Source organism: Apaloderma vittatum, unplaced genomic scaffold, assembly GCF_000703405.1.
Source record: "Apaloderma vittatum isolate BGI_N311 unplaced genomic scaffold, ASM70340v1 scaffold27529, whole genome shotgun sequence".
Taxonomy (NCBI): domain Eukaryota; kingdom Metazoa; phylum Chordata; class Aves; order Trogoniformes; family Trogonidae; genus Apaloderma; species Apaloderma vittatum.
The window spans coordinates 2,784-10,005 of record NW_009737430.1 but is presented as its reverse complement, the minus strand read 5'-3'; the positions used below and the strand labels follow the sequence as shown (position 1 = coordinate 10,005).

General features: G+C 50.1%; 1 long non-coding RNA gene across 1 annotated transcript; it reads left to right on the top strand.

Moving 5' to 3' along the window:
* The first annotated feature begins 1,002 nt into the window (after positions 1-1,002).
* LOC104279889 lies at positions 1,003-2,503 on the top strand. The gene is made up of 2 exons (XR_717874.1): positions 1,003-1,199; positions 2,260-2,503. It is a non-coding gene; the product is annotated as an uncharacterized LOC104279889 (long non-coding RNA).
* The last annotated feature ends 4,719 nt before the right edge of the window (positions 2,504-7,222 follow it).

Sequence of the window (7,222 nt, the reverse complement as noted above, 5' to 3'; positions counted from 1 at the left end):
GGCTCCCAGCCGATGTGCTTTGGCTTGAGCAGGTCCCAGCAGGGGGAAGCCTCGGCTTAGAGCCCTTTAACAGGGCACAAGTGGGGTGAATTCATGAGTTTGAGCTTATCCTCAGCTTTCCCTGAGCTGAAGATGCCCAACGCTGTAGAACGGTGGAAGCTGCGGTGTGTGAAGTCTGGGCAACTGAGGTAGATCCAGGGCCTGTCAAGAGGAAAGGTAGATGTCGCTGGCTGGAAACCGTCACCTGCCCCGTACTGACGTGCCCCTTGTTGTCATCTTCGCACAGGCCAGCAGAGCCAGCAGCAGAACAGCCATCCCGATTACAGCAAAGCGTGGGAGGAGTATTTCAAAAAACAGAGTGAGTGAAACAGGGTTATTGGAGATGAATCAGCTCTTGTTACAAACAGAGTTAACTCTAATCTGACAGCTCGCGCCTCCGTCCCAGGCCGTTATTAGCTTCCAGTCCTCTACAAACCCCCTTTGGTCCTCTCCGGCTGGTGATGGTGCTTGTGGTTCTGCTGAAAGCTCCGGGTTGTGCTGTCTGCTGTCGTGCCTCCGCAGGGGCGCTCCCCTTGAACCACAGCCCGCAGCAGAGCTCCTGTCCTCGCTTGCAGTCGTCCTGCCTGGGGAAACCCTGAGCGCAGCAAGAACTGATGCTGACAAAAAGCAGAAAGCTGGAGCTGGGTTGTTGAGCGGGTGGGAGAGCTCTACACCTGTGGGAGAACGTGGACCGTGGCTTTCTCTACTCTGTGAAGCGCATGATGCAGCTTCTGGGTTTGCTCTTGACATGGTGCTGCTGGAGCCTTCGGGCTGAGGAGGAAGGGCACAGGGTGTCGGGAACGGTCCCTTTACGCTTTGTGGTGCTGTGGGTTCGTCACTTGGGAGGCAGCTCAAAGTCTGCCCTGTGCCATCCGAACGGCAGAGCTGGTGTTGCTTTTCCCGATGTCTGCAGCTGTTGGAAGGGGCCTGGTTCGTTTCTAAGCTTTACAAAAGGAGATCCTAAGCCTAGGCTTGGTCTGACTGAATTGCTCATCTCTCCCTTTTCCATTTTTTTTTTTTTTTTCCCTCCAGGTCACGCTGCCAGTGCTGCTTCTCAGGCAAGTTCCCAGCCGGACTACACGATGGCTTGGGCAGAGTATTACAGACAGCAGGCTGCCTACTACGGGCAGACACTAGGACAGGCTCAGGCCCACAGCCAGGTCTGTATTTGTGTTCCCTGAACCCCGCTGCCCTTTCCCATGGGGAATTGGGTACACTGGTCTTCCCCTGGTGTGGAGACACTCTGCATTGGGTTTGTGTGGTGAAGCAGAGATGTTCCATTGACAGGGAAGTGATCTTACCCTCAGAGTCTTATTCCCCTGCACACAGGGTGAAGGGGTTTTGGAGAGAGGACCAGGCGGTTATTTGTTGCTCCTGGGAGTCTTTCCTTGTAATTCCCAGGCTGTTTTGTGGCTTTGGGGAATTAAATTAAAAGAATGACAGCCAGGCTGGCGAGGTAGCACGACAGTGGCACATGGAGCAGTCTGGGTCCGTGCTTGCAGGCTTTGCCTTTTCCCCCGCAAGCTTTGTGCCAGGGTAGGAGCTCACCTGGGGAGCGAGCGCCCCATTCTGAAAGGGAGCTGAAAACTGTTGAAAAATAATTTGGATTAGCCAGCTGCCAAGTAAAATCTCGCTTGCCTGTCGCTCAGCCCCGCCGGAAATCTCGCTTGCCTGTCGCTCAGCCCTGCCGGAGGGTTGTGTGAGGCTTACCCTGATCATACCCACCGGGCTCTCCGGAGCTTTGCAGAACGAGTGTCTTAGTGTTTGGGGACAAGCACGTGCAGAACACACGTACCCCCCCATGGGATCAGATGCTTCACCCCACCGAGCAGTGTTTTGGAGCCGGCACCGTCCTCCCTCCCCGGCACGGCCGAGGTCGAGCGGGGTGAGGAGCCGGGCGCAGGACTCGGCGCTTTGCCGCAGGCGCTGGCCAAGGGTGACCTAGAAGCGGTGATAAAAGGGCAGTTCTCGTCATCCCTCTCTCCAAGCCTGGCCCTCTGGAGAAGAGAGATGTTGTGCGGTCAGAGGCACGAGCTCCTGGCAGGAGAGCGCAGGGGCAGCGGGCGGTAGGGCAGGGATCTCTCCGGAGCATCGCTCGAGCTCTCGGTCCTGCTCGGCTCCAACGGAGACAGGGACCGGGGCTGTGTCGGGGGAGCAGAGCTCAACAGCCTTAAGAATTTGCTGCCGCCGAGTAACTTCTCCTTTTTTTCTCCTCTCTAGGAGCAGTAGAACAAGGTCCTCGTGGCAATTTTATTTTTTTTTTCCCTTGGAATCATTGTGGAAGAAAACCTTTTTGTAACAGAGGTTTCTAGATTTGCAACGTTTTGATGAAGACTTTTCTGTTTGTTTGTGAAACACTAGCTGTAGGATAATCTATACTGAACTTTTCTAAGAATCAGGAACAATTAGTAACGTACTAAACTTACGGACACGCTGGTAATTTTATTTCCAAATTTGTAAAAAAAAATAACAAAAAACAAAAACCAACAAAACAAACTCCGAGATTCTTTTTGGAGAGAAGCCAGAGAATTTACAGGCACCAAAATGCACCCCAGAGCTGTGACATTTCAACATGTGGGTTTTTGTGTGTTTTTTTTTTCTTTCCTTTTTAATTTTCGATCTTTTCTGTTGCAACAGAAAGAGTGGCTTGGAAGTCTTAGGTGGTATGTAACAAATCCTAAAAAGAAAAAAAAAAAATTTAAACAGTATTTAAATATTCTTAAATATGTAAATTCATTAAATGTTTTACTTCTAATTTCTTGTATCTTGGCTGTCTTTTGATTTTATTGCATTTTTTAAAAACTGAAGTATGATATGTATTGTAATTAATTATGTGAATTCTGTATTAAGACAGTTACTGTTTTGCTGTCAGGCAAGTTACGGGCGGGGGGCATTTTGTAGGGTTTGTATAATTTCTAGAGTCTAAAGGGGTAATATAAAAACGTGTTAATTTTTTAGCAATACATTTTTTCATGTCTCCATTGCTAGTTGCATTTATGTATCTAAGACCTCCAAGCTTGTTTAAAAAAAAAAAAAAAAACAAGACAAAAAAAAAGAAGAAAAAAACTTTCCTCTATGCTCTCAGAAATATAAATACTGTTATTTTTAATATTAAAATGAATCTGCTATTAGTACCTTTAACAAACACTGTGGAACATAAAACCATATAAAAGGTAGTAACTATTTTTTAATTCCAAGGTGTTTTTTGCTTTTTCATTTCTTTTAAATATTTTCTTATCTAATATTTGTCAAATTACCTAGAGAAATAAATGAATCTAGTATTAACCACAGTATGCGCTAAATAATTTTGATTTAATAAAAGGGATAATATGATTTCCAATGTTTACTGTAGTGTTTCTTGTACAGATAACCGTGTATTTTTAAAGGAAAAACGGAATTGAAGCTATTTTTTCTTGCATTTTTAATTGCCCTGCGGGACATTCCGTTTTGAAATGTACTGAAGTTACTGTTCTTGGGTTCTTTCCTTATTTTTCCTTATGCTTTAAATGTCTAACTATAAAGATACGCAATCAGATAATGTTGAGCATGGTGTTTTAAAAAAAAAAAACAACAAAACAACAAAAACAGAACAACAAAGTGTTCTTTTTATTTGACTGACAGTTGCATTTTACACTCTATATAATAAAATTTCCACAAGGTGTCTTGTGGGTGAAGTATTTCCAGTCTGGTCGACTCCTTTCGCTCCCTCTCCCATCGCCGACCCCCGGCTCCTCGCGCCTTCGTGTTCCCGCTGTCGCCCGGGTGCTTTGGGACGCTCGGCGAGGTGACCTCAAGCCTTAATTCTAGGGAAACTCTGATAAACGCCAGGTCCCGGCGTCTCCGCGCGCAGTGACACCAAGGACTGTCGCAGCAAGAGCACTTTTAATAAAGGGCAGCTTCTCTGAGCCGGAGGAGGGGGATGGATCAGCCGTGTGACCGCTCTGTCGCTTGTCAAGGAGGCAGCGGCTCCTGAGTTTAATGCTCTGAGCTTGTTGCTCTTCCACAACTTTGTTTTTGCGGCTGAATCTCCCCGGGACGTGGACCCTCCCTGCAAGCTGGGGCGCTGGAGCGGCACTGGCCCGGGGCGGGACAAGGACGAGGGTCTGGCCGTCCGCATCTCTCGGGTACGTTAAGGAGCGCTCTGACCTGCGGGTTGTGGTGACGCCAGGTTTGGGGATAACTCTTGATGTCCCTTTGGAGCTGCCTTTCTTGTAAAATGTGAATTTTCTGCCTAAAATAGCTCCGTCCGCCGGTCGCCAGCCGGCTGTAGGGGCTTACAGATGGGGGCAGGGAGGGAAGAACCCATCTGCGAAGGCGGGAGCGGGAGGCATGTTGAGAGCCGGAAGAAAAGGAGATGTAGCATCTCTAAATATACCTCCAGAGAATCAAGAGAGACGTTGAAAGATGGGATAGTAAAAGCCACTTGGAAAGAGGGGAGAGAGGGGAAAAAATGGCTAGAGGAGGGCATAAAGGCTGCTGATGGGAATTGGGAGCCGGCATTACCGAGAAGACTTCCTTCTAATTCATCTTCCAAGCTCTGTGCCAAAACAGCATTTGGCATGGTTCACAGGGAGCAATTGTGTGATAATGAACCCTAAGGTGTCCCTTAATTGAAGACTGAGTATTACAGATTGTGCCAATAGTCGTAAATGGCACAGGATTGTGGGAGGATGCATTTTCTTAAATGTATCTGTAAGTACAGATGAGCGAGTCTCCCCAGTGAAATACCCGTACTATAAATTATGGAAATATCTCTTTCTGATGCAACCTTTTATTGAGGGGGTGGGGCAGCGAGAGAAATAGTTTGCAAGCCTTTGAAATTTGGCCTGTCATTAAGATGGTGCCTGCAAAGCTGGGTTTTCATCAGCAGTCTGGTGTCCTGGAAAGCTAAAGTGCTTGAAACGTTCCCAAGTTCAGCAATTTGTTTTCCATTATTGCTGCCTGCTCGGGCCGGAGGGGCTGCAACCATTAAACTTCTTTCTGTTGGGAGTCCACGATGGGCTGGAGAGGGGCCGGGTGGGAGGTGAAGGGGCACCTTGGCACCTCACGAGGGGCTGTAGACCTATAGGTTCCTCCAAACCCCGCTCCAGCCTTGCTGCCGTCCTGCTTTCTGGCTCTCCCAGGGGCTGGTGAGATGCTCGGTCCCACCGTGGGGCTGGCCAGGGCACCTCACATTCCACTTCGGGGTCTGCAGCAGCTCCTCGTGTCTCCTGGCTCCACGCGTTGTGCAGCCCAGAAGCCGCCGTGGTACCTTCAAGCCAAGTGTGTGGTGTCTGAGGGGAACTCGGCCTCCTGCGCAGCTCTGGGCGAGTTTAATCCCCAAAGCGAGCGGATTAAGCGCCGACTGCTTTGGTTTTTTGGGGCAGGGAGGGTTTCCCTGCCCCTCGGGCAGAAACCAGGTGCTGGAAGGAGCAGGGCAGGTCCCCAAGATGCTGCACAGGAGCCAGGACATGGGCCGTGTTGGGGGTTTGGGGTCTGTGAGTGACCCTGGGGACCAGGCTGGCTGTTAATCCCAGGGGACAGCAAGGAGCTCCCACAAGGAGACCTTCAGCTGGGGAATGTTCCACCTCTGGAGAGCGGCGTTTAGGGATGGAGGAACCAAGTTAAAGCCACCCCAGGTGAGTGCCCCAACAGGTCCCCAGCCCTGGCTTATCGGCTCTTACTCTTTCCTGTCTTCTATGAATAACGTTCCTTCCTTCAAGCACCTTCCCGAGGCCTCACCTCAGACAGGCGGCAGCTTCACCACCCGCCCGGCAGGAACCCATCACCACCCGGCTCAGCGGCGCATCTTACGTGGGAGGACGCGGTCGTCTCGGCGCTGTGTCCTGTGGGTCTGCCCGAGCTGTGCCGCCCCACTCTTTGGGCACAGATACTTATTTCTAAGTACAAATTCATCATGGTCTTTCTGCAAACCATTTCTGAGCAGCAGCCTGAAAAAGCACGTTGCCAAAACGTCTTGTTGGGTTCATGATGACCCCGATGCTCTCCTGCGCTCTGTACCAGGTGTGCCTGAACAGACAAAGGCTCTTTGGGGAGCAGAGAGGAGACTTCACAGTAGTCTAAAATGCTTTCTTTTATTTTGCATGATTTGAGAACAAACTATTACAGCCACCGTGAGTTAAAACAAAATTATTACTGAAAGAGACAAGCAGGCGTACAACTTCTTTTTTTTTTTTTTAATTTCCCCAAGTGTTAAATATTTAATTACATTAGAGCAACAGCGTATTTACAATAAGCTGGGTGGGTGATGGGTGGCCTGGTGGGAGGGAGAGCTCATGGTTATTAACGTGAAGCTTTTTGATATGATGAGGATGTTCGTAAGGTCCCACCTGTGCTTCTGCTTCTCCTGCAAACCCACTTGGTTCATCTCGCTCTCGGGGGGATTTTGAGGCTGTTGGTGCTTGCAGGTTTGTAAACACCGGCTGAGGAATTGGGATCCGACGGTGAAAAGTTATTCCTGTGCAGATGAATGTGTCGGTGAGTCCTGTCAAGCAGCACAGGGATGTTTTATTCCACGTAAGGAACTGTTTAGCCTTCATTTGGCTCATACGGAGGTTTTTTTCCCCTGGATTTGCTGTGAGCAGCAGCAGTGCAGGGTGCCCGTTGCAGATGGGGCATTTCCCTGCCTGCTTGGGGCTCAAAGACATGCAAAGAGAATTTTCCACAACTTTTCGTGCTGGAAATCAGCAGAAACCAGTTATGTGACATGAAGATGAGTTGAAGGAGACGCAGCTCCCTGGTCCATCGGTGAGGGGAGGCAGCAGCCCCGGAGCGAGAGCAGCAGTGAGCGGGCACTGAGCCCCCACCCTTGTCTCAGGGGTGAAGGGGGATGGCGGAGAGGGAGCAGCCACCCCTGGGACAGAGGGGACGGAGCAACAGGTGCCCAGGTCACCCTGTCACCTCCCTCCAGATCTTGGGCACCGGGTTCAGGGCAGGTGACCCAAAAGAGCATCTCAAGGGTTGACATGGGGGCAGGTGCCAACAGCTCCCCCCCGGTTATCTTTCCACTCTGCCCCTTATCACTTGAGGAAATCCTATTTCAGGGCCGCTAGAAAGAAGCCTCTGATCTTTGCAGAGGCCAGCTCACTCCCCTTTAATCCCGGCCGGGCCGGGGTGCAGGTGCCACCATCCCAGGGGATTAAACAGTCCCTTCCCTTTGTGCGAGCAATCACTCACTGGCGGC